At 51.7% G+C, this 10,532-nt stretch overlaps 1 long non-coding RNA gene across 1 annotated transcript; it reads left to right on the forward strand.

The window, feature by feature from the left end:
- The first annotated feature begins 5,054 nt into the window (after positions 1–5,054).
- LOC144577300 (uncharacterized) lies at positions 5,055–9,610 on the forward strand. Its single transcript, XR_013520826.1, has 3 exons — positions 5,055–5,257; positions 6,477–6,530; positions 8,782–9,610. It is a non-coding gene; the product is annotated as an uncharacterized LOC144577300 (long non-coding RNA).
- The last annotated feature ends 922 nt before the right edge of the window (positions 9,611–10,532 follow it).

Consider the following 10,532-nt stretch of genomic DNA (forward strand, 5'->3'; position numbering starts at 1 on the left):
GAGGCTGAGGCGGGCAGATCACCCGAGGTTGGGAGTATGTGACCAGCCCGACCAACATGGAGAAACCTTGTCTCTACTAAGACCACAAAATTAGCCAGGCTCGGTGGTGGTGCATGCCTGTAATCCCAGTTATTGGGGAGGCTGAGGCAGGAGAATTGCTTGAACCCGTGAGGCAGAGGTTGCAGTGAGCCGAGATCATACCATTACACTCCAGCCTGGGCAACAAGAGTGAAACTCCAACTCAAAAAAAAAAAAAAGAAAGAAAGAAAATCACCCTTGCTCTCAGCCTTCTCTGGGACTCCAAGGCTGAGCCTCCTACCGACAAATTAGAGAAAGATCTATCACTGCTCCTATGCAAACCCGCTCACCCCTGCTCTGAAGGAGGCTGGAACACTGGGTCAGGTGGTCCTAGCTGGCTCTTTTTCCCTCAGGGTGACCTTCCTCGCAGGATCCCCTCAGTCCCTGTGCAAATGAACTCAGTCACTGGGGTCCCCCTCACGCCGTCTGCCTAGATATATCTCAGTCTTTTTTTGAGATGGAGTTTCACTCTTGTTGCCCAGGCTGGAGTGCAATGGTGCAATCTCGGCTCACTGCAGCCTCTCTGCCTCCTGGGTTTGAGCAATTTTCCTGCCTCAGCCTCCCAAGTAGCTGGGATTACAGGCATGTCCCACTACTCCCAGCTATTGTTTTTTTAAGTAGTCTCACTCTGTCACCCAGGCTGGAGTGCAGTGGTGCGATCTTAGCTCACCACAACCTCTGCCTACTGAGTTCAAGCAATTCTTCTGCCTCAGCCTCCTGAGTAGCTGGGACTACAGGCATGTGCCACCACTCCCAGACAATTTTTATATTTTTAGTAGAGACAGGGTTTCTCAATGTTGGCCAGGCTGGTCTCAAACTCCTGACCTCAGGTGATCCGCCCACTTCAGTCTCCCAAAGTGCTGGGATTACAGGTGTGAGGCACCACGCCCCACCAAATCTCAGTCTTAAAGCAACGTGCCCCCCAAGGAAGAACTGTCCAGTTAACAGAGGATTCTGAGGAGGGTGCAGACTGTCTGAAAGAATGGTAGTGAGTACAGTGACTGGGGGACCAAGCAGAGGCCGGCTAGACCAGAGCTTCTGCGGCTCAGAGTCAGTCCAGGAGTTTGCCCTCTACCTCGCCCCTATCACTGGCTCCTGTCCCTGAGAGGGCACTGCCACCAGAGGTAGCCATGTCCTGAGCCAAGCTCCCCATTCCTTAGTGATCCCCCTCAAAATTAGTCCCGAGACCCTGCACTCTGTCCGACCCTCTGTCCATCCTGCAGTGGGTGGGAGGGGTTGGGGGCCCATCACCCCACCATGACATAACACCAGGTTCCGGGAGCCCTCTGGAGTACAGCTGGGATGCAGCCTCTCAGGCAGTGCAGCGGGGTGGGGGAGCACTTTTGGGCAAGGAGCCCGCCCGATGCCCCTCACCCTGCACTGATAAGGGAAGCAGCCTCTGCTCTGCATGGAGGGACCTGCACTCTCCCCATGGGCCCTTCTGCCCTGTGGGTTTTTCTGGGTTAAGATAACGTGGTGGTGTAGGTGATACTCAACAGGTCCCCCCAGGCCTCACCTCTTCACCTCATACTTCCCCCTCCACCCCAGGCCAGTATTACAATCATTGCAGGGCTTGGGAAAGGGAAAGGGGATGAGGCCAGATGCTGGCTCACGGAACCAGAAGAAAATCCCAGCTCACCCACTAACTTCGGGCCAGTGGCATAAACTTTCTGAGCCTAGATTTCCTCGTCTCCCAACTGGGGACGATGACCATCTTACCTTACAGGTTGGGTGGGAGGTTTAATGAGATGATGTGTGTCAAGTGCCCCAACTCACACCTGGAGAATTCACGCACAGGCACCGCCCGATCACACCAGGCTACATCCGCCCATTCGCCTGCGCCCGCTGAGAGCTGGCACTCATGTCTGTTCCCGGCTTTCCCACACACCTGAGACTCATGTTCACAATGCAGGCCCACGCTGCTCCCAGCCCCACCGGCCCACTGGCACTTTCAGCTGGGCCACCCAGGAACCTCACCTCTTGTAGACCCCATGCCATCACCACAGGAGACCCAGAGGACACGAGGGGGTGGGGCAGGATTTGGGAATGGGCCCCAGGCAGGGCCCAGGAATGACAGGAGGTGCAGTGCTGCTGTAGATGATGCAGCAGTGAGTACCCATCCCAGCAGTGAGTACCCATCCCAGCAGTGAGTACCCAGTCCCAGCGGTGAGTACCCATCCCAGCAGTGAGTACCCATCCCAGCAGTGAGTACCCATCTCAGCAGTGAGTACCCAGTCCCAGCAGTGAGTACCCATCCCAGCAGTGAGTACCCAGTCCCAGCAGTGAGTACCCATCTCAGCAGTGAGTACCCATCCCAGCAGTGAGTACCCAGTCCCAGCAGTGAGTACCCATCTCAGCAGTGAGTACCCATCCCAGCAGTGAGTACCCATCCCAGCAATGCTATCTGGTCCTTCTTTGATTCAAAAGAGTTTTTATTAAAAGTAACAAATCAGTGCGGAGATGACCTATTATTGAATATCTACTATCAAAAATAAATAAATAAATACCTCCCTCCCTCCTAATACCAAAATCAATTCAAATGGATCAAAGATTTAAATGTTATAAATGAAACCATCAGGAGCCCAAAAAAAGGATGCAATTGATTTTTTGAAGTCGTATGAGACTGGAGAAAGCCTTTCTAAGTCAGATGCAAGTCCAGAAACTGTAAAAGAAAAGATTGATTCTACTACATAAAAATCAATATCATTTCTGCTTTCCAAAGAATCATAACACAGTCGGAAGACAGACAAGGAACAGAAGCCAGTCGGCTTCCAGTCCTCCCCTCCAGATCCCTCTCCATCCCATGCTCTGGTGTGTGGCGAAGCTGACCTGTGGGGCCTCCATCCACAGGCTCCCTGGTCCTCTGGCTCCTAGATGGGTTCATGAAACCGAGGCTCTCACAGGAGTTGGGCATGGGTCCCCTGAGGCGTCCCTCTACAGGCAGCTCTCTCCCCCTGCAGCATTCTTCAGGCACTATCCTGTCAGGTCCCCGCTCCCTGTCTCCCCCCTTGAAATAATCTCTGTATTAAACCTTCTTCGAATTAGACTGTTTCCTGCTGGGACGCTGAATGATGCACAGATTAATTCCCTTAATATGCAGAGTTCCTATAAAAAACAACAATCCAGTAAAAAATAGATAAACATGAGCTGTTAACAGATGAGGAAAATACAAATACATTTTAAAATATAAAGAGATGCTTGACTGCACTTACAATCAGCGAACTACAACTTTTTTTTTTTTTTTTAGACAAAATCTCACTCTGTTGCCCAGGCTGGAGTGCAGTGACATGATCTCGGCTCACTGTAGCCTCCGCCTCCCAGGTTCAAGCAATCCTTCCACCTCAGCCTCCCAAGTAGCTGGGATTACAAGTATGCACCCTCACGCCCAGCTAATTTTGTCTTTTTAGTAGAGACGGGGTTTCATCATGTTGGCCAAGCTGGTCTCCAACTCCTGACCTCAAGTGATCCACCCACCTCGGCCTCTCAAAGTTCTAGGGTTAGAGGTGTGAGCCACCATGCCTGGCTTCAGTGAATTATAACTTAAAGTTACAAATATAATTATTATTTATATTTTTTAATATAACATATAACCGCCTCCTGGGTTCAAGCAATTCTCCCTGCTTCAGCCTCCCGAGTAGCTAGGATTACAGGTGCCTGCCACCACGTCTAGCTAATTTTTTTTTTTGAGACGGAGTCTTGCTTTGCCAGTTAGATTGGGAAAGATGCCAATTACATATGGCGTTGCCGAGGGTGCTGAAAAACAGGCATCAGATTCATCACGTGAAAGTGAATTTCAGTTAAAAAGTAAAGCTTTAGGCCAGGTACAGCGGCTCACGCCTGTAGTCCCAGCAGTTTGAGAGGCCAAGGCAGGAGGATCACGAGGTCAGGAGATTGAGACCATTCTGGCTAACATGGTGAAACATCGTCTCTATCTAAAATACAAAAAATTAGCCAGGCATGGTGGCACACACCTGTAGTCCCAGCTACTCGGGAGGCTGAGGCAGAAGAATCACTTGAACCTGGGAGGCAGAGGTTGCAGTGAGCCGAGATTGTGCACTGCATTCCAGCCTGGGTGACAGAGCAAGACTCAATCTCAAAAAAAAAAAAAAAAAAAAAAGTTAAGATGCCAGGCACGGTGGCCTGTAGTCCCAGAACTTTGGGAGTCCAAGGTGGGAGCATTGCTTCAGCGCAGGAGTTTGAGACCAGCCTGGGCAACATAGTGAGACCTTATTGTTTGTCTCCACAAAAAAATTCTTTAAGTAGCCTAGCGTGGTGGCTCACATGGGCAGTCCAGCTACTCAGGAGGCTGAGGCGGGAGGACTGCTTAAGCCCAGGAGGTGGAGGCTGCAGTAAACCCTGAGTGTGCCACTGTACTCCAGCCTGAGCGATGTAGCAAGGCTCTGTCTCAAAAAAAAGTTGAGATGGTAAATTTTATATGTGTTTTGCCAAAATTAAAGACAAACAAACAAAAAAACAGAAAGCTGCCGGGCGCAGTGGCTCATGCCTGTAATTCCAGCACTTTGGGAGGCTGAGACGGGTAGATCACCTGAGGTCTGGAGTTCAAGACCAGCCTGACCAACAAGGGGAAACCACATCTCTACTAAAAATACAAAAAAATACTAGCTGGGCGTGGTGGCACATGCCTGTAATCCCAGTTAGTCGGGAAGCTGAGTCAGGAGAATCACTTGAACCCAGGAGTCAAAGGTTGCAATGAGCTGAGATCAAACCATTGCACTCCAGCCTCGGCAACAGAGCGAGACTCCATCTCCAAAAAAAAAATATTTTTTTAATAAAGCAGCTTAAAGGAATGAGAACAAGCTATATAGTTTTGTTACCATTTCTGTTTTTAAACACAAGTATGTGCTAATATATGCAGGCACTATCCTGAAGGCTGTAGTATAAAGAGTAAGTTTCATCTCTGGGACAGCTAATAGATGTATAGGGGAGGTGGGACGTGCGCTTGAGGGAGGCTTTATCCTTACGTAACTTTTGTGCTTTGTAACATGTATGTAGATTTTTCTATTTCAGAAAAAAGCAATTCACATTACATTGAGCATCTATTATGCAGCAGACTGAGTGCCGTTCCAGCTGATGGTGATGTGACAATGAGTAAGATTAGCACGGATACCTCCTGCTGTCACACGGCTTATGATCTAGTGAAGAGACGGACACTAAAACAGTGAGCATGCAAAGAAACACCCAATTACAAATTAAAAAGAGAGCTACGAAAAAGCAGCCAGGCTACTAGGAAGGGATAAACAGAAACGAGGACTTTATTTTATTTTATTTTTTGAGACAGAGTCTCACTCTGTCGCCCAGGCTGGAGTGCAATGGCACAATCTTCGCTCACTGCAACCTCCACCTCCCGGGTTCAAGTGATTTTTCTGTCTCAGCTTTGCAGATAGCTGGGATCACAGGCGCACACTGCCATGCCCAGCTAATTGTTTGTATTTTTAGTAGAGATAGGGTTTCACCACATTCCCCAGGCTGTTCTCTAACTCCTGACCTCAAGTGATCCTCCCACCACGGCCTCTCAAAGTGCAGGGATTACAGGTGTGAGCCACAGTGCCTGGCCCAGAGATGAGGATTTTAGATGCATCGATCAGGACAGGCTTCTCAGAGTTAGAATTAAAGAAGAGCATATTGCTGGGCATGGTGGCTCACACCTATAATCCCAGCACTTTAGGAGGCTGAAACGGGCAGATCACCTGAGGTCAAGAGTTCAAGACCAACCTGGCCAACCTGGTGAAACCCCATCTCCACCAAAAAAAAAAAAACAGGCCGGCCGCGGTGGCTCTCGCCTGTAGTCCCAGCACTTTGGGAGGCCGAGGCAGGCAGATCATAAGATCAGGGGTTCACAACCACCCTGACCAACATGGTAAAATATGGTATCTACTAAAAATATAAAAATTAGCAAGGCAGGAGAATCTCTTGAACCCAGGAGGCAGAGGCTGCAGTGAGCTGAGATCATACCATTGCACTCCAGCCTGGCTGACAGACCAAGACTGTCTCAAAAAATATATATATTCAAAAATTAGCCAGGTGTGGTGGTGGGTGCTTATAATCCCAGCTATTCTTGAGGCTGAGGCAGGAGAATTGCTTGAACCCAGAAAGCAGAAGTTAAAGTGAGCCTAGATCCTGCCACTACACTCCAGCCTGGGCAACAGAGCTAGACTCCATCTTAAAAAAAAATGTACTTCTCTTAAAATGCTGCTTTTTTGTGAAAAACCTGAACATGTGTGCCCTTGTAAGTCTGTAAGCTTATGCTCAGCGTGTTCTCAGTGTGTTTGCACTGAGTGCTCACTGAGGACAGGGGCTAGTTCTCATTGTTCTTATTACATAATAAGAACAATTTAATCTTCACAGGAATCTTATGAGGCACACACTCCTTTTTACAGGTAAGGAAACCGAGGCTCAGAGATGTCACAAAAGTGCCAAAGACTGCCCAGAAAGTAAGTGGCAGAGGAGGGCTGAAACCCAAGGGTGGGAAATGGCAAGGCCCCTGCCCTTAGCTGAACACTAGGTGAATGTGCAGTGAACAAATGAATGAGTGAACCTCGTGGCACAGATGGGGAAACTGAGGTCTAGACAGTCGCCCAGGAAGGTGGTGGATGGCAAGGCTGAAAACTCAGCCTTCACCCTGCCAGGCCAGGCCCCTTCCAGTCCCTGCTGCCCCAGGGCTGCAGAATCCTATCCTGGCTTCTGCCAGGCTACCCTGCAGCTGGGAAAACAGGCAGTGGGTGGGACTGGGCACGATTTCCTCCTTGCCTGCCTGAGGTCTGCTGGGCTCTGGCTGAGCTCTCTGGCCTCTGCCCTGCACCCTCAACTTGGAACCCAAGGGGTCATGGTTCTCTCTGCCCTGCGTCCCCAGAGATGTACCTGATGAGTTTGCCTTCTCACCCAGAGAGAGTGGAGGCCATCTCCTCACCCAGAGAGGGCTCCAGGCCCCACTCCCAGGGAGAGTCAGAACTCCCTGATGCCTACAGGTGCACTGTGCTAAGCCAGTGTGAGCACTGTGGGCTGAGAAAGCTACATGCATAAGCTGTGTATGCACTGGGGCTCAGACTCAGGGGCCTGTGGGGAGTCCCGGCAGCCACCCTGCAGCACCCCATCTAGAAAAGCCCTTCCAGAGCCAGAAGGGGCTTCTGGGGATGGCTCCTGGAAGGGCTGGGTTCTGCCGTCCTTGAGTGACTGACCCACCCTGCTTTCCAAAGTGTTCCTATCCTAACTCCTTCCCCTCCAGCTGCTCTCTGTTCCCTGCCCTCATCTACCCACCCTCATCCCCTCCTGGGGAAGGGGTTAGGGGAAGGGGCCAGGAGCTCTGAAATGAGCACACTCAGTACACACGAGCCAGCACCAGGGTCCTCCCGCCCAAGGGATGACGGGGGCTCCAGCTCACCACCGAGCCTCAAGTCCCGGCTTAACTGTCCCATCTCAGCTCAGTGCTGCCCTCCCGGGGCTCATGAGGCTCCCTTTCTCCCAGCATCATGCTCTCGGGTGTTCCTGGCCCCTGAGGAGCAGAAATCTTGTAGCGAAATGTCAAGCTGAAGGGTTTCCTGGACACTTGCTACAACCGTGGTTTTCAAATGCTAACTTTTTCCAGTGGCAGGATCCACTGGTCAGAGGAAAGCTTCCCACCTTGCCTGTTCCTCCTAACCCCCAAAAACCTCGGGCTTGTGATCTGTGGGTAGAACAGCTCCCGCCCCCTCCCATCTGCTGCCCAATTCTTCCCAATCCGTCGGCCCCCAGCCCTGTCCTCAGGCTGGGATCTGCCACCGTTACCCTCCCCAGGCAGAGAACTAGAGCCGAAAATGCAGTGTAGGCTGCCCCCTCGTGGACAGTTAGAAAACCACGTTTCTCATAGCTGCTCACCTTAACCCACCGTCCTGGGGACCCCACCCTAAATAATAAGGCAACCCTAGGAAAAGCGACTTTGTTTTGCAAATGCAACTTCAAGAAAAGTTTCACACCAGGCCGAGGCGGGCCGATCACGAGGTCAGGAGTTCGAGACCAGCCTGGCCGACGTGGTGAAACCCTGTCTCTACTCAAAATACAAAAATTAGCTGGGGGCGGTGGCGCACGCCTGTAATCCCAGCTACTCGGGAGACTGAGGCAAAAGAATCGCTTGAACCCAGCAGGTGGAGCTTGCAGTGAGCCGAGATGGTGCCACTACATTCCAGCCTGGGCAACAACAAGACTCAATCTCAAAAAAAAGAAAAGTCTCAAGTCTGTCCTATGCAGAAATTCTGGAGAAGCCACTAAGAGTGGCCAGAGGACAGCCCCTTACTTCCTCTCTCTCTGATTTCTCGCCCTGGTCCTCATAGAGGCACCTGGAGTAGAAATTTCTTGTGGAGACTGGGCGTGGTGCCTCTCGCCTGTAATCACAGCACTCTGGGAGGCTGAGGTGGTCTGACCACCTGAGGTCAGGAGTTCAAGACCAGCCTGGCCAACATGGAGAAACACCATCTTTACTAAAAATGCAAAAAAATTAGCCAGGCATGGTGGCATGCGCCTGTAAATACAGCTATCCAAGAGGCTGAAGCAACAGAATCACTTGAACCCAGGAGGCAGAGGTTGCAGTGAGCCAAGATCATGCCACTGCACTCCAGCCTGGGCGACAGAGCGAGACTCCATCTCAAAAAAAAAAAAAAATTCCTCGTCCAACTCCTTGCCAGTAGTTCACTTCTGTTCTCATTCTTTCAGGAACGGAGAGCTCACTACCTTCAAGGCTGACCGTCCTCTCTTCTGTGCCGGGCACTGGGAACACTGATGATGCAGATCCATCCGTAACCTACTGGGACTCTCACGCTGCTCACTTAGCTGGAGCAACAGGCGAGAAAATGAGGGTTGCAGGTGCGCCAAAGGCACAGGGATGAGAGCGGCCAGTTCTCCACGGACCTACACCCCCAGCTACCTCTCCTCCGGGATCTTACATGCAAAGGGATTAAATTCCAGGATCTTGGAGATGTCTGCAGTCCAGCTGCCTCCTTGCTTTTGCTTTCACTTGAGAATCAGCCAAGGTTCCCCAAGCATCTGCTCCATGCCAGGTCCTTCATGGCACTTTGCCCCACTTAGTCCTCACAGCTTGCTGGGAAAGTGATGTGCTATTGCCCACTGGGCAGATGGGGACAGAGGCACGGGAGGTCACTTGCCCAGGATGACACCTCTAGTCATTTGCAGAGTTGGATCTGGCCTCAAGCTTGCTGGGGGCTCTTGGAGCCCATGAAGAATTGACCAGGGCAACACATGACACTCCAACTTGGCACCAATGCCTGTGCTTCCCTCAAAGGGCCTGGGCCTGGCCGGGTGCGGTGGCTCATGCCTGTAAGCCCAGCACTTTGGGAGGCTGAGGCAGATGGATCATGAGGTCAGAAGATTGAGACCATCCTGACCATGGTGAAACCCCGTCTCTACTAAAATACAAAAAATCAGCCAGGCGTGGTGGCAGCCCACACCTGTCATCCCAGCTACTCGGGAGGCTGAGGCAGGGGAATTGCTTGAACCCAGGAGACAGAGGTTGCAGTGAGCCAAGATCTCGTCACTACACTCCAGCCTGGGCAACAGAGCAAGACTCCATCTCGAAAAAAAAAAAAAAAAAAAAGGCCCTGGGCAGAACCAAGCCGAAAGCTGCTAAGGCTCAGGACAGACTGTGAAGTCAGGAGTCTGACTCCAGCCTGCTCCATCACGTGCTTCCTTCCTGGCTCTGCCTCCACCTGGAGGTCTCCCTGCACCAGCAGCTTCTGAAGGCCTAAACGGAGGACAGCAGCTTCTGAAGGCCTAGACGGCAAGGCAGAAGGCAAACACCTCCCCCAGCTGGCAGCCCTTCACTGTGCAGCAAACCTAGGACCCAGGGCCTGGAGTCTCTGCAGCTGCTATCTGGGGACCCCCTCACGGGGCAGGAGAAAGATCTCAGGCTTTGGGGTGGTTCTGTAAATCATCCTCTGTGGGTCTCCCTTGCCCTACAGATAAGATCTGGATGCTACTGTTTTCCTTGGAGGAAGATGATCAAATGAGAGCAAATGTGTAAACACTCAGCACACGGTAGGTGTTGAACAAAGTGTGCCTTCCTACCCGTCCTCACTTTGCTCTTATTACTCAGCAAAATCTGCGGATGTCAGCAACACTGAGGCCAATCCAGGAGCCCCAGGGGCCAGCATGGTGGTGGCCTTCCACTCAGGGAGCAGCCCAGGGTAGGGGGCCCTGTGGAGCCCCCCGCAGTCATGTGCTGATCTGGCTCACCCACACCCCAGCACCTCATCTAGAAAAGTCCTCCCATACCCAGATGGGGCCCCTTCCGGCTGCCTGCCCTCCGGCACCCAGGACCTGCCCTGTGATGCTCCCGATCGGGAATAGTCAGCTCTGGCTCCAGCCCTAGTTGAGCCTGGGACATGGTCCTTTCAGGAGCCAAACAGCTCATGTGTCCCAGAGCAGACTAGCACCTGCTCTCCAGGCAT

The sequence above is a fragment of the Callithrix jacchus genome, chromosome 8, assembly GCF_049354715.1.
Source record: "Callithrix jacchus isolate 240 chromosome 8, calJac240_pri, whole genome shotgun sequence".
Lineage (NCBI taxonomy): Eukaryota > Metazoa > Chordata > Mammalia > Primates > Cebidae > Callithrix > Callithrix jacchus.